Here is a 24,666-nt window from a genome sequence, read left to right as displayed (position 1 = left end):
AGGAGGGGCGGAGGGGCCGGAACGCACCACGCTGGGGGAAGAAGGGGGGGAGGAGGGAAACTTGGCTGCGGCAGGACCAAGCTTCTGCCTCCTGCCCCCGCAGGGGAGAGCGGTGGGGGGGTCCCGGCCCCCCGCCCCACTCAGCCCCCCCGCCCACCGCTCTCCCCTGCGGGGGCAGGAGGCAGAAGCTTGGTCCTGCCGCAGCCCAGTTTCCCTCCTCCCCCGCTTCTTCCCACAGCTTGGTGCGTTCCGGCCCCCTCCGCCCCTCCCCCTCCCCCTCCCTGCCCGCATGGCCCTGGCGAGGGGGAGGGGGAAGAGCCGCAGCCTGCACACAGCTCCCTAGAGCAGGCAGAGAGAGGGAGGGACGGGCCTGGGGGAAGGGGGTGGAACAGGGCATATCCCTCCCAGCCCCCTGCCATGAGCCGCTCAGGGTAGGGGGCTGGGAGCACCCCCACGAGCCGAGCACCCCAGCCCTCTGCCCTGCACCCCACACCCCAACACACACCCATCCCTGTGCCCTGCACCCCCACACCCCCCCAGCCTTCTGTCCTGTACCCCACACCCCCCCAGCCCTCTGCCCTGAACCCCCCCCACACCCAGCCTTGTGTCCTGTACCCCACACACCCCCAGCCCTCTGCCCTGCACCCCCCAACACCCAGCCTTGTGCCCTGCACCCCCACACACACCCCAGCCCTCTGCTCTGCACCCCCACACACCCAGCCTTCTGCCCTGCACCCCCCCACACACCCAGCCTTCTGCCCTGCACCTCCACACACCCCCCAGCCTTGTGCCCTGCATCCCCATACCCCCAGCCTTGTGCCCTGCACCCCCCACACACTCTGCCTTCTGCCCTGAACCCCCCCACACCCCAGCCCTCTGCCCTGCAACCCCCACACACCCAGCCTTCTGCCCTGAACCCCCCCCACACCTAGCCTTCTGCCCTGCACCTCCACACCTCCCCAGCCTTCTGCCCTGAACCCCCCACACACCCAGCCTTCTGCCCTGCACCGCACACCCCCCATCTCTCTGCCTTGCACCCCCCACACACCCAGCCTTCTGCCCTGCACCCCCACACACACCCAGCCTTCTGCCCTGCACCCCCACACACACCCCAGCCCTCTGCGCTGACCTCGAGTCCCCCCAACACCCAGCCTTCTGCCCTGCACCCCCACACCCCCCCCAGCCCTCTGCCCTGACCTCCACACACCCCCAACCCTCCACACCCCCCCCAGCCCTCTGCCCTGCACCTCCACACACACCCCAACCCTCTGCCCTGATCTCGAGTCCCCCCCAACACCCAGCCCTCTGGCCTGCACCTCCACACACCCCCAGCCCTCTGCCCTGACCTCGAGTCGCCCCGCTCAGCCCACTGCAGGCCTAGGTGAACAGAACCCCAGGCTGGAAGCGAGCTGAGCAGGCTGGCGGCGTAAGATCTAAACTAAAAGGTAGCTTGTTGCATTAACGTAGTCCTGTTTGAAGGAGGAGTACATTAATGCTAACTAGGTAACTTTTAGTTAATGCCAGCAGCATCCACATAGGGTATTTAGTGTGCAGCACTTTGGTGTTCTCTACAATTCACACCCCTTTAGTCTGCAGTGCTGAGTAGTGTAGACACAGACTATATTAGAATTTTAAATAGAATCAGGGGGAAAAATCTTCAAAAGCTGATAGTGCAGCTTGGAAATATTGAATGGGAGTAGAATTTATACGTATATATCTAACGCTGGGACGAGAGGTTGAAATCATGAGTAAGATAGTACCTCGGTATCTCACTTAGCAGCCTCAACAATTAGAGCTTATTTTAGTGTCTGAAGAAAAGTTGGACCCACTTTTGAAAAGTATCATGTGAACTTTAACATCCAGCTACCAGTATAATAATTTATTAGGAGGATAGGTAGTGAAGACAAGAAAAAACTATAAGCAAGTACACATAGACCCCAATTTTTTTCTTCAAATGCTCCAAGATATATTCTGCCATTGAGTTCCAAGTGGACAGAGTATAATATATGCAGTTACAAACATGACTCAAAATGTCTTTCAAGGTATCCTGACTCAGACACATAAAGAGAAAGTTTGCTATTTCACTTAGATTCCTAGGCCCTGATCCTGAACACATTTACATATGCACTTAACTTTCAACACATGAGCACTTATACTGAAGTAAATTGGACTGGTCACATGATTAAAGTTAAGCATTTGTAGGATAAGGGCCTTAGAAGCTAAAGATGGAAAATACCTTCTGTCTCACTCAGTCCATCATTGCACAAGTAAGCTACTGGCTCCCGATAGCAAAGTGGGTAAAGTTTTCAGCAGCTCCTAAGGCCGAGAGCCTCAAAAGTATTTAGACCCCGAACTCCCAATGGGAGGATATGTGCCTAAGGGACTTTGGAGCCTAAATAATTTTCAAATGAGACTGAGGCACTTATGGCTACATACACAAAGGAACTTAGATGGTGCAATGCTCAACATTGCAGCTCCTACCTCGTAGGCATGCTGCAACCTAGTGGAATACTCAGCCCCAACTTGGGCACCCAGGCTCCCTATACAATGCATGGGGAGAGTTAGGTGCCTAAGACAGGGATTCTTAGAAGCCTGCAGGCTGAATGGGGAGCAGTCTAAGCTGGCCAAGAGTGAAATGCAGAGGAAAATGGGGGCCTTAGTGCTCATATTCACAAAGATAATTATCTTTGCTCTGGATTCTAACCCTAGAGTTAGGTGCCTAAGCAAAGTTAGCCTTTTCTCATGAAAAACAAGAGAAAGACACCCACCCAACTGTAGCCAATAATCAAGTGCACTCACCTGCTCCAAAGCAGAGAGTGTGAAGATTCAAACTGCATCTCTTACATCACAAGTGAGTGCACTAATCACCAGGCTATGGGTTATTCTGAGACTCTTTACATGCATGCCAGGCAGCCACCAGCTGCCCCCCGTACCCCAAATTCTCAACCTGCTCACTCCCGACCTTTGTGTGAATTAAGTGTGCTCTGAGGATTACTACTGGATTTGGCCTTGCAGGCAAGGGAATAACTAGTTTGAGAACCCCTTCAGGGTTTAGGCATAAGCAATGGCTCATTAGCTGTGTGGTGGCACCAAGGTGTGGCTGGCTTTGCACATGTCCACCAGTGAAAACTTAGGTGCACATAGAGATGTAGGTTCCTACAGGATTAGGTGGCAGTGTAACCCACACATCTCCTGGGTATGGTGTTCTGTCTCATCAAGTGGCACCGAGACCACTTAGAGAGAGAAAATGAATCTGCTCTACAGCCTAAGCTAAGAGTCAGTTGGTTTTTAGCTCATGCTGTACAGGCTCATGCACTAAGCTTCAGAGATCCCCAGTTCAGCCTCAAGTGGTGACGACCAGGGTCTGTCGGTGTTACAAATGTGGGCTCATCCGGGATTTCAACTGGGAAGTCTCTGAAGCTCGGGATGTGCTTCCTCAGCTAGGGGAAGTATGTAACCCAAACACCTCCTGGGTGTGGTGTTCTGTCCCATCTAGTGGCACCGAGACCACTTAGAGAGAGAGAGTTAATGAGTCTGCTCTACTGCCTTAGCTACTAGCCAGTTGGCTTTTAGCTCATGCTGTAGAAGGCAATGCACTAAGTTCCAGAGGTCCCTGGTTTGATTTTGCCCACCTACGAGCTGGGTCTGCCAGAGTTACAGCAGCAGGACAGTGGTTTTGTGAATGTCACTGGCGTCAAATGCTGGACATAGAGGCAGCTAGATACCTAAGTTCCTTTCTGAATAGATCCCTTAGGAGCATAAGTTTCAGTGAAAGTCACTGGGACTTAGGATCCTCTGTGCCTAAGTCACTTTTGAAAATGAGACATAGGCTCTTAAATCAGGTAGGTGCTACAATGCTGAGTGGATCAATGCTTAAATACCTTTAAAACTCTGGGACTCAGTAGTTAAATCATAGTTGAAAATGGGATTTAGTACCTAGGTCACTTAAGCACTTCTGAAAATTTTACCCAGTATCTGACATGACCTATTATCACTCTTGATCTTATTCAAAATGCCAAGAAGAAGTGTCCACCTAGTAATCTAGCTTCATGGAAAATCCAAACCTGAAATTTAAAATATGTATGTGCAAGTAAGAAAAAACAAAAATGATAAGAATAGGTCACACAAGATGGAAATCTAAAATTAAATATTTAATTAGAACTTTGATTTTGCTTTCAAGATAGGTGTCATTGCACAGGCTATATTACAATCTTTTATAATATTTATTTGTTTTTGTCAAAAAAAGAATACTGTGTATTTTAACAGGCCACTTTAATATTAATACATGTGTAATAGGACTGAAAATTAGCTAGAGATGGTACATTTTACATTATTGGGAAAATTACATTTTTTTCTTTTGTATTGTAAAAACATTTATTTTAACAATTTACCTACATTAATCAAAAAAGTACAGCATATTTAATAATTTTACAAATTCTTCATAAAAAATATATCTCTGTACAAAAAGTTCTTTTGCACCTACTTCATGTCACAGCAGCATGTAGTGAAATGGCAGAATGGAATACTGGGAATGAAAATTAGATTGACTTGATCATAATGCTGGCATTCTTCCCCAACCTCCCCCCAATTACCCCCTCCCATAACAGCTTTTTTTTGGTTTACAAAATATTTTACACAAGAAACAAAATTATTGCAGCTAGCCTGGAGAAAGGCAAGATGTGTGATACAAGCAGCAGTTTTAAACAGCTTTGAAGCACATAACCTGTTTTGTTTTTGTTTTTAAATTATAGCATGTATTCTTTGCCCATTGTATGGGTCTGGTCAACCTTGGAGAAGAGTCGTCTGCAGTTACCTCAGAAAGCAGATTTCCTCACTGCCATTATTTGACCACTCCACAACTTTGTAAGAGATTCAGTTTGATGAAGCACCATGTACGATTGCGCATACACACAACCCTCCATCACATAACTGCAGGAGTCAGAGATCTAATCCGATCAGTGCAATGAACACATAATGGAAAAGGAGGGACCACGGAGGGTTACACACTGAACTGAGAACAAAATGAGATCGCTTTTTATCTGGGCCCAACCCTGAAGTTCCTGTACAGAACACAGTCCCAATTACTGTCAAAGGGCGTTTTGACTGCATTAGGTCAGCATGCTGAAGCTCGTAATGTCCTGTAACAACGGTCCGATCCAGAATCTGTTTACTCAGGCAAGCAGTCCTTACATACCCCTTTAGAGCTAATCACCTGAGAAAGGATTAGCAGGAACAGGACTCTATAAAATGAAATGTAAAATAATTTATTCTGATACCTCTGTTTTCTTTTATGAATCCCTCCTCCTTTTCCCGTGATCCTCAATGTACATAGATCACTGGCCAGCAGGACAGAAAGTTAGGATTAGATAGAGTCAAAACAGGCTATTTAGTTAGCATTTTAATCTCTTTTGAATAACTCAAGTTTGGGATTTTTCCTGTCATTGCCACCACAAAACACCTCCCAAAACAGTAGTACAAAATTTTCAAAAGCTGACAAAAATCTTAGGTTTATGAATCCACAGATGGGATCTCAGTTTAGCCGCTAATGACCTGACCCATTATGCTGCGGGAGGCTCTCTCTCAACAAAGTAAATCCCTGTGCAATGCGGCGGAAATGGAGACAGATTTTGATCTGATCATTTTTGGTCTTTTTCAGAAAATGTGCAGATCTCTGGGATGTGACACATAAATATAAATTCATATGCAAAACTAGCACCAACAAAAATGAAGAGGGAACGGTCTGAAAAGGATTATTTATTAAATGATCTTGGTATTTTCTTACTCATGTGAAGAAAATAACTGCTGGAGGCCCTAGGATACTTTATAGTATTGCTGGTATTTGCCATCTAAAAGATGTAGCATTCTTTAAACTGATCAAGGATGACTTTTGAAACTTCTCCTGTGCTACAGCATTAGCCGAGAAATCATCAGTTGGGTTAACACTTCTTTTTGGTGTTATGTTGAATAGCCAGACTCTCCCCACATTGAATTCAGAAACATTTTTTATAATCATGAATGATAAATTTGGATTTCAGAATTTAAAAAGAGATTTTTTTTAGAACTGAAGTACAAAACAACTCAAAGTTTTTGAGCTTAATATGCCTGATGAAATATCATTTGTTTTTAATTATTCCCTGCAATTTGACAATTTTCAAGGAATATTTCAATCAATCTAATCATTAATATATTTGTTTCCTATTTTTTGTTTCCTAAAAAAATTACCAATAGTCCTAAACAAACATTAGCTGCATTACTCTCAACAATTCATACTTACAAATCTCAAAATTTCTCTGTCAAACTGTATGAGTACAAAAGCAATAATCAATGTGTTTTCAAAAATATATATATATAAAAAAAAATAAAGAAACAGATAGCAAAGACAGCTGAATATTTCTCTTTTGTTCTGCGTAGAAAATTAATGATAGCTTGTTATAGACAATTTGCATTGGGTTTACATATGCTACTGTAATGTGTTTTAGTTCAGTGTAACATCAGAAAATGATGTCATATCATAAGAAAAAATGGAAAAAATGCAAAAGGGAAGACTGTATTGTGAGCGCAGGCTCACGGGCTTTATGAGCTATCTAAAATAAATTACTATTCACATTTGTACATGGCAAGCAGCAATAGCTGCTAACCCCCCTGCTGTTAAATTGTATAATACTGACAATAATGACTGATTTTGGAAGAAAATATTATTGGAAATGAAGATTTACTAGAAATTGGGTCTTTCTGGCTGGAAGTCTCCAGTGATTTGTACTGATGTCTACAGAGAAATTTAGAAAATGAAAAAGAACAAAATTAAATTCTCTTCCATAGCACAAGTGTTTTAACCTTTTTTAAAGTATGGGGGTCATACTCTACCACACAAAGTCAACTTACTCTGGAATGTTTTGCTTGACCAAGAGTGAGTGAATATTTATATACAATGGATTGTGTATATAAACCCTGTCTGTTTTTTTACCAGTATCTTACTCAGTCATTCATAACACACTAGTGCAAAAAATGGTGCATTAACATTTTGCAATACAACAGGTGACTGGGAAATTTGCAAACCGCCCTATGTATGAACATCTGAGATGTACCGTAGGTTGCTTTAATTGTAACAAGATTTCAATGGTAAAGCATTTGTAGGTGTGTGCAACCTTGACGAAGGTTGTCTTTTCCTTCAAGAAAGCTTTTTTCTTCAGAATGTTCCTATTCTTGGGGATAATCTATGTGGTGCTATCATTTGTCACAGTACCCAAAGGATTTATCCAAGTGCCCAGAAGATTGCATTGAAAGGCATCCAGCCACATACAAATATGAAAGTCTGAGGCATTAAATATAACCAATAGGCATGACTTGACAGTCTTCCTTAGAGTGTGCCTTAATCTGAAGCCGATGCAGCCAGGCATTTTAATCCACCTTTAAGACGAAAAAATATTCCTTTTCTGATCCCCAGAAGACTGTCACATTTTACCAGAAAATTTAGCTGCATGGATGCCAACAGAAGATGTTAAAGATTACAGCAGCAAAGCCAAGAGAAGAAGGAAAACTGGTATATGGCACCAAAGGAATTACTGCTTGTCCATCAGAGGTATGGCTATGAATCAGTCATATTGGGCACTGAAGGCTATACCACTGTACAAACTGTGTTTAGAGTCATGTCAAACCTCACAGCCTTTGCCTCTGTGGGCTTTAAGTTTGTGTCATACATGGGATTTTCAAATGAAGCCTGTCCATTACTGTTTTCATGACCAGCATATCCATTGTACTGTACTTTTGGTCTTGTTCTGAAAAAGGGGAAAGAAAAAATAAACATAATCAATAAAAATTAAAAATAAAAATTCATAACTACTGCAAGTTTTTGTAATTATTGCAGGTGATCCATACTAGTTTTGCAACAATTCCTAATGGTGATAGAGGAAGCTCACTTCACAAACTATTAGCAACTATGGGAACTATGTATAAGAAGTATTGAAGTATGATGAGAAGAAACATTTCCAGGAGTGAGCTGACACTAAAAAGAACAGAAACAATCTAGGCCAAACATACGTATACATTTTCTCTAGCAAAATCTGTCTGTAGCATGATAACTTTATAGTCTGTTTTCAGTGCCAATAATGACAGCCAAAACAGAAGAGAGAGATGGAATAGGGAAGGGATGAAAAATCATCAGCACTAGTACTTAATATTCTCTATTGACATCTTCATGGTCAGACTCGTACAGCCCTACAACTGCCATAAGCAGATGGGGGAGAAAAAACTTCTTATTCCTCTGCAGAATTTAAGCACTTAGTTCAACTTTAGTAAAATAAACTTTTTGTACAATTATTCTAAAGTTACTGTGATATTTTTTACAGGATTTTAGTATCAGAATCACAGGAGCACATTTAATTAGCCAATTTCCCTGGAGCTCTGTGAAGCAGGAGGGTTTCAGGTTTTTTCCCTACCACCATCTTAGTCTGGGCACCAGAACTGGGAAGGAAAGTGGATAATCCATATATGCCATAGGGAAATTAATGAGTAGAGCAGAGGATTGAGAAAGAGAGTATGGAAGGATGGAGGAGATTTTTGTTAAATTGATTGAAAAATATTAGATAAACATTTTCAGACTGGGCTCCTAAAGTTAGGCATCCAACTCCATATTTAGACATGTAAATAAGAGTCCTACTGTTCAATAAAACCTTAAAATCATAGGGGGGGGGGGGGACACCTTGGTACTAACATGTCCCACAGGCAACAAGGCCACTTATTTAGCTGCTTTACTATGGATTTATGTGCCCAACTTTGGACAACCAAGTTGGCCAATATTCACAGAATTTGATATGACAGCAGTTATCATCAAGATGAATTGTCCTTTGAGACCCAGTTTTCTTTTGTGGATACCATTTTACTTACATCATAATGTAAAAAAATTATAAATCTTTAAAGATGTTACACTTTTATTCAAGAAAGTATTAAACCAACACTAAAACCAAATAAATTAATTGCACAGCCTATAGATGTGCAATACAGATGATGCCATACTATAGTGAATTAATTTTAACTTTGCATCCCTCAGCACTTATGAGGTATCTAAAAGTAGGTATCTAAAAATATCTAAAAAAAGTTTTAGTAGGTAGCTCCCAAACCTCTTTCACTTCAATTGCAATGCTGTCTGAATTGGGGAAGAAAAATCAATCAGGAAACTTCTCTGGTACTGCAGTGATGGTCAGTACTCCTAGGTTTTGCCGCTGCAGGCTCATTGGTTTCGAGGGAGTTGGTGGAGTAGGCTGAGGTCTCTCATGCAATGGGCGGCCAGAACCAGGCTCTCTGGAATCTCTTGGTACTGTTGCCTGCTGTGTTGGTGCCATTTTTGTAGAGGTGGTACGGTCTGGTCTCTCTCTCTTTTGATCCAGTGCCACATGGGTCTTTTGTCTTTGTGATGGTACCTACACCCGAGGAACCATGAGTCTTATGAATGCCATGCTGCAGTGCTGCCAATACCATCAGTGAGGAAGTGGCTGATCTTGCCAGGGAGCTCCATTGGCCAAACAAGCCTTCATATGAGGGTCCTGTAGCCCTTTTCTTAGAAGCCTTCTGAGGGGAGTCAGTAGATTTTCTCTTAGGCACCCCTTCCTTGGAAGTTGATGGTCTCTGGGTTGACCATAGTTCAGAAGGAGACCCAGGATCTGGATCAGAGGCTGGTCTAAGGGAACTCTCCACCATTAAGAGTTAAATTTTTTGCTTGCAGCTCTTCCTTGTCCTGACCTTCAATTTTTGACAGAAGGTGCACTTCTGCGGAATGTGAGCCTCTCCAAGGCACCACATATAGAGCAAGTGTCCATCGCTGATTGATATTGCCTCTCTGCAGGAGAGGCAGTGTTTGAACCCAGGGCAGCCAGGCATAATCCTTGACAGGGGGTATTCCCCAGTAAGGGGGAGTAAAAAAGGTGTCAGCATTGTTAGGGGTAAAAAAAAAGGTGTAAGAAATTAAAAGAAAAAAAATTGAGAAAAAAGAAGAAAATGGGGAATGGAAAAAATGGAAACTCTACTTAGAGACAAAGAATGGAAACTCTATCATCAACTATAAAAATACAAAGCAAACTGATATTTGATTCGGCCTGCTAATCGCACCATCTCAGGACAAGGGTGGCTGAAAGGAACTGAGGGCAATTTGCCCGTATGATGCTATATAGCCTTGATGTAAGGCACGAGACAGGGAAAGCGCGTGTGTGGGCCGAATGGGCACGGCTATCTAAAATTTCTGATCAGAGGTGCAAGAATGCAAACACATCTACAGTAGAGCACCCGAAGGGACACTACTCAACAAAGTAATCATGATTACTCAAAAAGTAGTAGCCATCAAACTCCAGTGCATTTGAAGGACTATATAACATAAATGGCTTTGTTTCTGCAGACGTGTTAATTTATCATCCAACTTTTGACATTGCTTCATTTATTTTATGCTTTTTGTGTTTTATTTATAAATTGGAAGAATTTCAAATAGGTGAATGTAATAACTATTGTCTAATTTAAAGTTTTGGGGAGAAAGGAGGGAAGTATTGTTTATGGAAAATCCATTCTGTGATTGGTGCTGGTCTTTCAGAGCACCGACTATAGCAGCTGGGTCAACTGAGTCCACTCCAGGATTTGGTTTTGACTAGTAAATTCAGTTAGCTACCAATAGAGAAGCTGCATGCTCTATTCTCTGAGCTGCAGGATTAAATCAGTGATCTGTGCGATCATACTTTAAAACTATATAGTGTCTGTGTGATTCATTTCAGTAGCTCCTAATCAGCTAGGACACAACATGCAGGAGACCAATCTTTCATAGGAAATGGACCAAGTCTGTGGAGGCCATTGCCCACAGAGAGAAGTGTGACACAGCTCTCAGCAGTCAAACCAAAATGAAAAACTCATCTCTTTGACTTAGCTTTCCCTTGATTAATTCTTATCACACACAAACACTATAACAAAAATAAAAAAAACAAAATAACTGTCCAATCATCTAATCAAATTACTTCTCCTACTCCCGGAAAGAAAGAGAGAAATACATTGTTAGTAGTTTTTAATTATTGGGAGGTGCTTAGATGGACACACGTTCCACATATGTTTGTAGACAGACAGACAGGCGGACAATTATTCCCAGCCTGCACCTGTCCCTTCTCTTATATAGTGGTGTTGATATTGCTAACCTTCAACATTCAGGCCAAGATGAGAGGAGGCATGCAACAGCATCTAAGTTACTTAAGGAGAAGTGTGACAGAGTGCATGGAGTGAGTACCTAATGGGAATCTGGGGATGGATGGGCACAAGCCCGCTCACAGATAAAGGCCCCTCCCCCCAGCCTAAGGGGAGAAGCTACTGGACCCAGATCCCAAATAGTTTTGGGAGACAAATAATGAACAACAGGGATGGGACTGAGGTCATAGGGTTGAAAGCATGGATCCAGAGGGGAACGCCGAGCAGAGAACTCAACACAACGTCCACTCCTCCTCAAAAGCATTCAGGTAGCCAGCAGACACGGCCCAGAGGAACTTTGCCTGGATACCTGATCAAAGGAAGAAGTGGAAATGGGCCCCAGAGTTTCAGAGCACCTTCCCATCCAGCATTCTCCTCCTGGTAGGGAGATGGCCACCTTGGCCAATGCCAGGAGGAGGTTGACAAGGAGGTCTTGTGACTTCACGGGGACACAGATGGGGTATGCCTAAATCAGGAGGTGTGGGGGAAAGTGCAGCCAGAACCTAAGAAGACAGTTCTGAAGGAGCCAGAAAAGAGGCTGCAGCCTGGTGTACTCAAGATGGATGTGCACCAGGGTCTCCCTCACGCCACAGGAGGGGCAGGTATCAGGGATGGGGGGGAACCATGCCAAGTAAACCCCTGTGCTCATGGCTCCGTGAAGGAGCCACCAGGTAATATCTCTGGGGGGTGCGGTGCGGGACCAAGGTGGAATTCAGGCTGGCCCATCGGGGCTCCTCACCCTTCACACATGTTAACAGGTCCCTCTACTTCGTGGCAGGGCAGGACACGAGGGTGAGGAAATAAAAGGTGTGGAGCACAAGTGTGTACAGATAGAGGGGCTGGGGGAGCTCACAGGGCAAGGGCCCGATGACAAAATCCAGAGGGCCAGGGGTGAGGGACGGGCGGGGGCATCCTCCCGCAGTACCCACTCAAGGAAGGCCTAAGAGGCAGGTGATAAGGCTGCCCTCATCTCCAGGAGTATGTGCTGAGGGGTGGGAGGAGTGGAGAACCTTATGCGCCAGCCAAGCACCAGGGAATCCACACAGGCCCTCTGGTCGTAATCTAGGAGGTCTCTGATCCTGGTGGTACCTGCTAGGACCAACCTCCGGCACACCGAGGGATACTCTGCCACCTGCACACTGAGCTCAGGGTTATGTAGCAGAGGCTACACGAGGAGATCTTCCCACTTGGCAGCTGCCTCGGACCTATTTGCTGAGCCCAACTTCCAGGTCCAGAGGAGTCCCTGGTAGAAGACTAGCAGATCCTGCGGAAAACCCCTTGGATGGAGGTAAAAGAGCTGCCAGTCGTATTGGAGCCCTCAGAGGCAGTGGAGGAAGATGTGTGCCAATGCATGCCACACTGGACTACCTGCACCATAAAGGAGTCTCTGCAGAGCCTGGAGGCAGAGGACATGGACCTGATTGCGGAGGCAGAGCAGGCCCTATCCCCACTCCTCCAGGGGAAGGCTCAGACTCCCTGCAGAGACCCAGTGCTGTCCTGGCCAAAAGAACTCCAGAGTTAACCTCTGAAAGTAGGCCAGGGAATCCAGGGCTGGGCTCAGGGGGTTGAGCTGGTGATAGAGCATGGATTAAGCACAGGGAAAGGCACCGGAGCAGTCCCATCCATGCTCCACCACCCTGTCCTCCACATTGTGCCAGTTCTCTGGCAGAGAGGGATGGAGGGTAGAAAGGGACACAGCCAGATAGAAAGGCGGACCCGCGCTCCACCGGATAGCCTGGAGTGCAGGTGGTAGGGAGCTCACCCGCCACCCATCCCCGACTATTCCCCATATTTGCACTTACTCCTTTCCTTACTCCTGCCACTATGCCTTTAGGGCTTTTAAACTGTTTTTGATTTTTTTTATTTGTTGCCTGCCTGCTTGTCTGGGCCCAATCCTGTTTTTTCTCGTTGAACCGTCCTTTTCCATGGGCACAGGCTTTGTTCCACCACCAATTTAGCAAGGAGGGTGGGCTCCTTAACTAGCTGCCACCCCTCCTGGTCATTTTCCTTTTTGTAATTACCCCACGGGGTGCTCTTCGTAGTTGGGGGTGCTGTATATACGACCTTCTCCCCCTTTACCCACTGTAATGGCTGCCACCTGTCTAGTGGCAAAGCCCAATTTCTGTCTCAGACTTTTAATGAGTGATTTGCAACTATTATGATTTGTGGGTGCTTTGCCCTGCTTTAAGGTTTTGGGTTTTTTTACCATATTTTGGAGCACATGATTTTTTTATTTTTTTTAAAAAATTTTTAGAGGTTTTAGCCTGATTTTTTTTTTTTTTTTTTGCATTTTTGAAGCACCTCTTTTACTATTTCCAGTTGGCTTTGTGTATTTGTAGCCAGCACTTTCCAATTGTCTGCTCCCATTTCTGTTTGGTTTAGCTTTTTTTGTAGAGATCCCTTTTTTTATTATTATTTTTTTTTTACAGGAAGCTAAGCGGAGATAAGAATTATTACATGCCTCCCACAACAACCAAACTGCTGCTGCATTTCTTTGGGCAGCACTAGAGGGTTTGTATATGAGGATATACTGAGCCAATTTATTTTTTAGGTTCGAAATGGTGCACACATCAGCTAGGGCTTGTTTAGTTTAGGGACTGCGCCCAAATTTTTGAAGGGTTTGTTTAAAAGGAATGATTTTTGAACAAAGTATTATTTTTGGATTTTTTTTAAACATTTTTTATACAGGTGCTACCATTATTTGCCCACACTCCTATATCTTTCAGAGCTGGGTCTTATATAGAAAATACCGCCTGAACATGCCATCACAATATGTTAGTACAGCTTTTAAGGTTTTTTTTAATTACTTTAAATTTTATGTTACCCACGCCAGCACTGGGGCTTACAATGTTTACCTCCCTGGGCTGGAGGGAGAGACGCTAAGCCTCCCTCCGTATTACTCGGTCTACTACCACCGAGGGTCCATACACCAATTACAAAACCCCTCCTGGGCAGAGCAAGGAACCCTAAGTCCTTCTTTTATGCATGCTACGGCTGAGGGTGTATGCACCAAGGATTTTTTAGTTCTTCTCCTATTGCTCGGCACTTCTATGACCGGGGGTATACCCACCTGCAACTATTTTCCCCACTGCCCGGAGTGGACCGGGGTGGAGAGAGGAATGTTAAACCTTTTTTTGTTTTTTAAGCATGCTACGACTAAGGGTGGGCACACCTTTAATTATAAAATTCTTAACATGAAATACCAACAGTGCCGGGGAGAGCAAACATGAAATACCAAGGGCAGAACAGTTGGTGTGCTCCGCAGGCCCCCCCGCTCCGCAATTCTCCACCAAAAATGTGACAGATTTTTGTTACCAATCTGCCTGGGGCATCAGGTGATCAGGCTAAGGCTGCAGGATTGTTAGGGGAGGAGATGAAGGAGCACACCAAGTGACTAATTTTAAAGCTTTATTAAGTTGATAACAGCAGTGAATGCTGGGTTCTCCCCACGTCACTCAAAAGAAGGAAGAAAGTGTTAGTGCCCAAGCCCTCACCCACTTTCATACTCACAGACGCACAACCCAAGGTTGGCCAAGCCTGGGTGTAACGTAAGAAGAAGAGGGGGAAGGGTGGACGAGAGTCCTGTCCTGTGCACAAACTGTCCAGGGTCCGCTGTTGATCTCTGACTTGCTTCAGTTCTTGTAGGGAGTTTTAAGCCCTGGGTTCTTCTGGGGGTGTTTTGTTCAGGGACCTCTGTCCCCCGTGCTTTTTGTACCAGTCCCAACTGGCTTTCCGCGGCTTCCTCAACTTTTAAAAAACTTTTAGGGATGCAAGACTTTTGTTTTCCAACTCACTGACCTTCGCAGTCTTACCAGCTTGCAGCCCCAGCAGTTTTGTCTAGCTTTTTTTTTTTTTTAATGGCTGGTCCGGGTTGAGATACAAGCTTCCAGCTTTTTGGCATTAGAGAATCTGTTTGTGTGCATTGGCCTTGGGCGGCAGTTTCACTCCTTAGCTTCAAGCCTAGCTAAATTGTCAAGTTAACCTGTCCCTTTTTCCCTTCCTCCCTCTTCGGCCTCTCGCAACCTGCAAACATTTTTTTTACTTTACACTTACACCTTCAACCCTTCCCAAAATCCTTTCCAGTGCATTTAAAAACATTAGCAATATACAATGCTGGTGCTTACCCAAAAAAAACCATAAGGGGCAATTTTACTGTAACAATATCTCTTCACCCGGTTGACCCAGATGGAGGAGGCCACCAAGTAAACAGCTTGGTAGGCCTCCACTTGTACTAGGTCACCTGTGTACAGGACCGCAAGGAGCAAAACATTGGCATACGCTGACAGGACCACCTGCAACTCTGGCTCATGGAGCACCAACCCCATTAACCTCCTGCAGAGGAGACGGAGGAAGGACTTGATGGCCATAGTACAGCTGGCCTGACAGCAGACAGCCTTGATGCACCCGTCGACCGAAGATCACGGTTTCAGTCAGGGTCCAGTTGAGCTAGACCAAACGCTCCATGGAAGCATACAATAACTGGAGAAATCCCATGAACTGGAACCTGAAGCCGAAAGCCCGCAGACTGCCCAGGAGATAACCATTATCCACCCTGTTGAATGCCTGCTCCTGGTCCAGGGATAGGCAGGCAAATGACAGATCATCTCTACACCCAAGCTTGAGGATGTCCCAGACCAAATAAAGATTATAAAAGATGATAAAGCTTGGGACACTGTAGGTCCAGTCAGGATGGACCACGTTTGCCAACACAGACCCCAGCTGCAGTGAGATGGCCTTCTCTACAACTTTGTAGTCCGTGATAAGGAACAAGGTGGGGCACCAATTCCGAAGGTCATGGAGATCCCCTGTCTTGGGTAGCAGATCAAGCACAGGCCGCTAGCATGACGGGAGGAGAACCCTGATCCCAAAGGACTCGGCCAAGACGATGGTGAGCTCCTGGCCAAAGACATCCCAGAATGCACAGTAGAACTCCATGGTCAGCTCGTCGATGCCCAGAGATGTATTGGTGGGCATCGGATGAAGGGTTTCCAAAAACTGAGCCAGAGTGAGTGGCAGCTCCAGCTGGTCCCAGTCACCTGTGCTGACCGTCAGGAGTCCATCCCAGAGTACTCCACAGGCATTGGTTGGATCCAGGGAGAAGGGGCTAGTGTAGAAGGCCCTGGCCCTCCCCCGCATCTCCACCGGATCTGTAAGAGGGATGCTGTAACCCACCAGGGGGAAGGTGATGTGCTTGTTAGCCCCACTCCTTTTCTCCAGGGTGTTGAAGAAGTCGGAGCTGCAATCCATTGAAGGCCCGGAGCTCCTCTGGCTTCTCCCAGCACACTCTGCAGATGCCTCTCCGGCTTCAAGACATATCACTCCAACTGCTCTATTACTGCATCTCTCTGCCAGCTGGCTCCCCGGGAGTAATCACAGCAAAAGAGCCAGTCGTGGACCTTCCCACATTCCACCACTGCTGCTTCGAGGGAAACATGTGCCTCTGCGCTTTGCAGGCCAGCCAAACTTTCGGAAGGACACCACAAAACCCACATCCTCTAGTAAGATATTATCAAAATGCCAATAGGCTGGTCCCGGTCTCTCCAAGATGAGAGAGGCCATCATGGCCTCCAAATGATGGTCCGAGAATGGGGCGGGCGGAGATGGAGGCGAGATAAATAAATACAGTCCAACCAGGAGAGGCACAACCAAGCATCCTCTACCCCATCGAGCTCACAGCCTACAACCTCCATCTGCCCTTCTACCTTTTCCCCTCAGCTATGGCTCCTTTCTGCTCCTCTTCCTCCATGCTGAGTGGGTTCCATTGATTCAAAGGGAGCATTGAGAGCACAAGAGAGACAGTCTTTTTCTACTCTAATTTCTGGTGCCACTGGTTGCTTTGGAACCTGGGAAGAGTAACTGCTGAAAAGTCTTCTTCTGTCCTGAGCTGAAACACAGTCAATGAGCAACATGGGGAAAGAGCTAGCTGAGTGTGGTTGGCACAGAAATGTGGACTGGAGAATGCTCAGTGGAGACGGAATGTTCAGAGAATTTTGCTGTCAGCCCTATCAAACCTTTAATGAACACATGGAAACAATATTTTTCAGAGACTTGTAATTTGATCAGGTTTGGGGTTGATTTTCAGAGCAACAGAAAAGAAAAGAAAAGAAAAGAAAAGAAAAGAGATGGAGCTAGGCGTCTGTCATGGAAAATTTCTGTCTGAGTGGTTAAAGTTTGGCAAAAATTATAATCAACTGAAAACTGTGTTATAATGGAATGTCTTAAGCAATCTTAATTATAGATAAGTGTTGCTGCAAGTGCCACCTAAAATAATAATTATATTAATAATGTAGTAGGGAGAAGTCTCCTTTTCCTTCTCAGTTTTAGCCACTATCTTTAAAGAGATTTGATCCCCGCAGTCAGCTAAGACATTGTAAAATAAATACAATACAAGATTCACTGGAGATAGGTGGCAATTCTCCTTTGAAGAATGCACATAACTTAAGGATGTAAATGGCTTTTAAAAGGACAATGGCGTTTTTGGTAGATTTTGCTGGCAGCTATGGCCAGGTTAAAATGTCCCATTTTACTCTTCAGAAGATATTATTTTTACAAATCAAAAATTAACATTTTTTTAATCTAATGGTTCAGTAGTAGTGTACATCTCAGCAATAAAACAGAGATACTAAAATTAATTGAACATGCTATTGATAATCACTGTGTCAACCACTTTGTAGTCTTATGGGAATGAAAATACTCCTATTTTCATTTTAAACTTATATCATGACAAAAATTAAGACAAATGAAAAGTCTATTAAAAAAAACCACCAAAAATTAAAGAAAAATCTGAAATCTTATTAAAATTGAAAACCCCAAAATAGGTCAATGAAAGAATAGCCAGAGAAATATTAACCCATTCTTGACATTAAATATAAAAGTTATATGTTTCAAGAAAATATCAGTGAACCTATCATCAAAGGGGGCAGGGAAGGTGAGAAAACTGAAGAATTTCAGTAATTAAGAGTGGGATTTTCAAAGCACTTAAGATAGGTAGGAGCATTGAAAGTTTAAGGAAAGGTAAATCTTTTTTTTAAAGGCTGTGTCTACACTACAGCCTATGTTGGTAAAACATATGTCACTCAGGGGTGTGAATATTCCCTCTGAGTGACATAGTTACACCAACATAAGCATTTGTGTGCACAGCGCTATGTCAGCGGAAGAGCTTCTCCAGCTGACATAGCTTCTGCTGCTCACATAAGTGTTTTTTACACTGATGGGAGAGCTCTCTCCTGTTGGCATAGAGCAGAGGTAGGCAACCTATGGCACGCGTGCCAAAGGCGGCACGCGAGCTGATTTTCAATGGCACTCACACTGCTGGGTCCTGGCCACCCACCCGGTCCGGGGGGCTCTGCATTTTAATTTAATTTTAAATGAAGCTTTTTAAAAACCTTATTTACTTTACATACAACAATAGTTTAGTTATATATTATAGACTTAGAGAAAGAGACCTTCTAAAAACGTTAAAATGTATTACTGGCATGCGAAACCTTAAATTAGAGTGAATAAATGAAGACTCGGCACATCACTTCTGAAAGGTTGCCGACCCTTGGCATAGAGCGTCTTCACCAGACAAACTGCAGCGGAGCAGGTGTACCACTATGTATAGATATACCCTAAAAGATATGGCATAGTGCAAACAGAGTTTGTGGGCTTGATCAGAAATTGCTGGGTGCAATTCTATGCAGGAAATTAGACTGAATGACCATAAGGTTTTCTTCTGGCCTTAAAATCTATTAAATAAATTCATGAGCCAGGCACTTTTAAAAATCCCACTCATGATTATTAACAACATTCAACAAAAAACAATTCAGTGAAAAATAAATGCTACTTACGGACACAAACGGGAGTTTGTCCAGACCACTTATGATCTTGCAGGCAAATCCTGACAGATGTACCGACAAGCTGAAAGCCAGGGTTACACTGATAGACCACAGTGTCACGGTAACTGAAGCCATCCCCACTAATGTGGCCATTTACAATTGGATCTGGAGAACCACAATGCCCAGCTAGAATAAAGGAACAAACCAATCAATAAAACATATGTATATATTAAAATCCTGTTAATATTGAAAAGATGCTAATGGAAAAACTACTGCTTCATTCACCTTCATGACAAGCATGATATTTGAACCAAATCCTGCAAGGTGCTGTGATATGCACGCTTCCCTTGATTTCCAGTGACGGCAACAGGAATTGCAGTGCTCAGTACACCTCTACCGCGATATAATGCTGTCCTCGGGAGCCAAAAAATCTTACCGCGTTATAGGTGAAACCGCGTTATATCGAACTTGCTTTGATCCACCAGAGTGCGCAGCCCCGCCGCCCCGGAGCACCGCTTTACCACGTTGTATCAGAATTCATGTTATATCGGGTCGCGTTATATCGGGGTAGAGGATCAAGTGTTTAAGTTGAAATATTTTATTTATGTTTTGTATAACTTACTTACACCCTCAGTTTTAAAGGAACTTTGTCAAAAGTCAGATGGAGTTTCTTTTGTGGCAAGCCAAGAACATATACTGATATACAGGGAAGTCAATTTTTGAAACTAAGTTATTCACAGTTAAGCACTTAAATTCTAAACTTACCAACCAAACTTCTGATTGATAGAGATGATGAGCACTGACAGCTCCCGCTAAAATCAATGGGCGATGTCATTGTTCGGTAACATGCTATGGGTGATACTTTTTTAAAAAGGGCCACTATTTTAGTAAGTGCAAGAGGTTAAGACCAACATTTTCAAGTGTGGACATTGACTTTAGGGTCTTCAGCATTTGAGTGCCTTATCTGAGACAGCTTGGGCCCGATTTTAAAAGGCACTGAGCAACTGGAGCTCCCATTAGTTTCAGTTGGACCTATGGATGATAAATACCTCTGAGGCCTAATTTTTCAGCTATTTCAAGATGGGCACCCAAAACTACTGGCCATTTTCAAAAATTTGAATGTTTATGTGATGTTATATTCAATACTGAGGTGCAATATACAATGATGGGAGGTTTAGTCATATTTCAACTTATTTTCTCTGGGCCTGACTGTCATTTACACAAGGCCCCTTTATATTTTTCTGGCACTAAATTACATTTACACTCTCTTTTTTCCCTTATTCTGCCTCAGCAGCACAAAAAGGCCATAGTGTAAATGAGAATTGGGCCTTCTATTTTATTTGTTTGTGTCACAGTCTTCAACATAGTTTTCTGGTGTACTTTATGGCAAGATTGTAACCTGCTCCTATGTGTTCACACAGGAAAATAAGGGGCCTGGTTAATGCCAATGGGTATGCTAAGTATTGACACAAGAATATATGGACCGTCTGAGAAGAGTATATGGACCATCTGAGAAGGTACTAGTGGGACAGAATTTCAGCTTGGGTGCACTCAGAAACTGAGACTGAATATGTACAAAGTGAGGCTGGAAGAGATGTGACAGACTGTAATGAATTCCCTTAGAACACAATTGACAAAAGCTGCCCTATTTGGCAGACTCCACAGAAGCAATGGACACACTGCAGGAGCAGACTGAAAGAGGGCCCTCCTGGTTGGTTAACAGGAAAGGGGAATGGGTGGGGGGGCAGAAAGAGTAGAAAACTCCAATGAGATCTGGGTGACAGTTGAACTGATTTGGGTTGGTTCTCTGAGAAGTCCTGACAAAAAGACACCGTAAATATCTAAATAGTTAAGCTTATATACATTTTAATTTGTTGGGTTAGTTCCTTTCTTTCTGTCTGGGATAAGTCATTTAGGGTGTCATCACTTTAAACCAGAGCTGGGGGTGGGGAGTGCTGTTATACTGGAAGGTGTTAATGGTTGCCACCAAAAGTGTCTTTGATCTATGGACAATCACAGACCTGGTTAAAGACAATAGGTGTGTTATGCACCCTGCTTTCAGTTTAAATGGAAGGTGCAATTAAGTCTTTTTATGTAGCAAGATAGCTGGAAACAATGCAAACTACTGCCCAAGGCAAGGGGCTACATGGCAAGGCATGGTCAAAAGAATAACCTTGTGGGATAAAGCCTTCCCTGACTGCAAATGCAGTGGTTAGTGTTGTTTGACAAGCTGTGTTTGTGTATTAAAGGGGAAAAAGTAAGCAGAAAGCGAGAAAGCCTAAGAGGGAACGGAGATCAAGAGAAGCAAGAGACAGAGCTCCTCACACATGGATCTTGCTGGAAAATCAAGTAGAGTGATTTCTGATCAAGGAAATGGGCAGCTATTGTTTGTTTCTACTGCTTTAAGGGAAACAGAAAAAATGGTTACTAACCTTCCATAACTATTTTTTTTCTAGATGTGTTGTGCATGTCCATTCCAGTCTAGGTGTGTGCGTGCCCCGAGTATAGTCGCTGGAAATATTTCCGTCAGTGGTACCCATCAGAGTGACTCAAGTGCCCCCTGCTGCTGCGTGCCAGTAGTGCCAGTATAAAGTGCCCAGCCGATCCTACGCCTCCCTCCCCCCCAGTTCCTTCTTTCCAGAAAACTCCACTGTAGAGGGGTAGGAAGGTGGGTCATGGAATGGACACGTTCAACACATCTCAAAGAACAACAGTTATGGAAGGTTAGTAACTGTTCTTTTTCATCGAGTGATTGCACATGTGCATTCTGCTCTAGGTGACTCCCAAGCAAAAGAGTAGGCGGAGGGATCGGAGTTCGTGGACACACAGAGTGCAGTACAGGTTGACCAAATTTGGCATAATTTCTGGAATGCTGAGTGATGACATAATGGGAGGAGAACATATGCACCAATGCCCAGATAGCTGCTTTACAAATGTCCTGAATACAAATCGGCACTAACAATGCTGCTGAGAATGCTTGTGACTTTGTGGAATGAGCAGTCAGGTTTGCTGGTAGTGAAACATCTGCCTGAACATAACAAGTGCGCATACATGAAGTAATCCAGGACAACATTGTCTGTGAAGAGATGGTAGACCTTTCATCACGTCCTCTACAGCTATGAACAGTTGGGTGGAGCATCAGAATGGTCTTTTTATGTAGAAAGCTAGAGCCTGTTTAACATCCAATGAGTGAAGACATTGCTCATTCCTATTTGTGTGAGGCTTCAGGCAGAAGAGGTAGGTAGATTGCTTGATTGCTATGAAATTGTGAAACCAGTTTCAGGAGGAAACTGGGGTGAGGCCATAAACACACCTTATCTTTAAAGAAGACTATGTACAGAGGCTCCGATATGAGGGCACAGAGTTCTGAGGTCTTTCCGGCCAAAGTGATGGCCACTAAGAAAACCACTTTATAGGAGAGATATAATAGGGAGCACATTGCTTAAGGTTCAAACGGTGGACCCATAAGCTTTGATAAGACCAAATTCAGGTCCCAGTGAGGAAAGGGCTCTCTTACTTGAGGGTACAACCTTTCCAGGCCTTTGAGGAATCTGACAGACACGTCATTTGAAAAAAACAGACCAGTTCTCCACCCAAGGGTGGAAAGCTGATATTGCTATCAGGTCAGCCTTGATAGAGGAGATTGCTAAACCTTGCTGTTTCAGGTGCAATAAGTATTCAAGTATGACTGCACGGGCAAGACTCCACCCTGGGATGCCCAGGCAGAGAACCACTTCCACGTCAAGAGGTAAGTAGTCCTGGTGGATGGCCTTCTACTGCCTAGTAGGACCTGATGAACTTACTCTGAGAAATCCTGCTCTCTGGGAGTTAGCCATGGAGCTTTAAGGCTCTTCGATGAAGTGAGCTCAGGTTTGGGTGGAGCAGCCGACCATGGTCCTGGGAAATTAGATCTCAGTGCAAGGGAAGTAGGATTGAAGTTGCCACTGAGAGATCTAGCAGGTGGAGAACCAGAGTTGGCCAGCCCATGCTGGGGCTATCAGAATAATCCGGGCGTGGTCCCGCTTGATCTTTAGCAGCACTCTGTGCACAAGCAGGAAAGGTGGAAAAGCATAATAAAGGTGTCCCATCCACTGTAATAGGAAGATGACCATGATGGAACCCAGACTGTGGCCTTGTAGGGATCAGAATTGGTGACACTTTCTGTTGAATCTGCTTGTAAACAGGTTTATTTGGGGAGTGGCCCATTGTTGGAAAATTACTCTGGCCACATCTGGGCAGAAAGACCACTCCTGGCATCTGGAGAAAGACCTGCTGAGGTAATCTGCCAGCTCATTCTGTGCTCCCAGAAGGTAAGAGGCCTCAAGGTTGATTGAGTGGGCAACGCAAAACTCCCAGAGATAAGAACCCTAGGAGGTACTGTAAGTACAGCGTCCAGAGGGAGACAGCTTGGCGAGTACATTGAGGCCAGTCACACCTGGAGAGGTCTGAGGTGCAGTCTTGCATGTTGTACCATGGCCATGTGACCTAGGAGCCTCATACAGTTTCAGGCTGTTATGATAGGATGAGATTTGAGGTGTGTTATCAGGGATCTGACTGATTGGAAATGTACCTCTGGGAGGTAGGCCCTGGCCTGAATACAGTTGATCACCACCCCAATGAACTCTATCCTCTGCACCGGAGTGAGGATAGAAATGTCTGCATTTATTAGAAGGCCTAGAGCCTTAAATGTCGATTGGATAAGTCAAATGTTGGACAGTACCTGACCCGTGGATTGGCCCTTGACTAGCCAATCGTCCAGATAAGGGCAGACCTGCACCCCTAACCTCCTCAGGGCAGCCATCACTACCATCATACATTTTGTAAACACCAGAGGAGCTGCAGACAGGCCGAACAGGAAAACCATGAATTGGTAGGGTGCATGGTTCACCACAAATCTGAGGAATCTTTGTTCCTTGTATATTGACACATGAAAATGAGTGTCTCTTAAATCAAGGATGGTGTGCCAGTCTCTGGGATCCAAGTAGGGGATAATGGATGCCAGAGTGACCATATGGAACTTTATAATTGTTGAGTTGATCCAGGTCCAAAATAGGTCTGACAGCTCCCTGGGCTTTCGGGATTAGGAAATAATGGGAGTAGAACCCCTTCCCTCTTAAATTCTGCAGAATCTCTTCCACAGTCCCTCCTGAAGGATAAATTTAACCTCCTAGACCACAAGTTCTTCATGAGAGGGGTCCCTGAAGAGGAATGTGGGGAGTTGGGAAAGAGGGGGTGGAAATAAACTGTCGGGTGTATCCAACTTCCACCGTGTTCAACACCCAACAGTCTGTGGTGATACGGGACCAAGCACCAAAGAAGTGGGAAAGGTGGTTTGCAAATAAAGGACAAATCAGGGTCTGGCATTGCAGAAACTGGTATGGCATCCTAAAGCATCCAATCAAAATGCCTGCTTAGAACCTCCTGGATGACTGTGTGGGGCACGCATTGACATTGAGGTGGGATGAGGTGGTGGCCTATGCCTAAGACCCCTATTTCTCTTCCGCTACAGGTCCTGACAGGGAGCCATGGCAGAGTATCATAGAATCATAGAATATCCGGCTTGGAAGGGACCGCAGGAGGTCATCTAGTCCAACTCCCTGCTCAAAGCAGGACCAATCCCCAACTAAATCATCCCAGTGGC

This window comes from Emys orbicularis, chromosome 3, assembly GCF_028017835.1.
Source record: "Emys orbicularis isolate rEmyOrb1 chromosome 3, rEmyOrb1.hap1, whole genome shotgun sequence".
Classification (NCBI taxonomy): Eukaryota; Metazoa; Chordata; order Testudines; family Emydidae; genus Emys; species Emys orbicularis.
Note: the sequence above shows the minus strand (reverse complement) of the source record.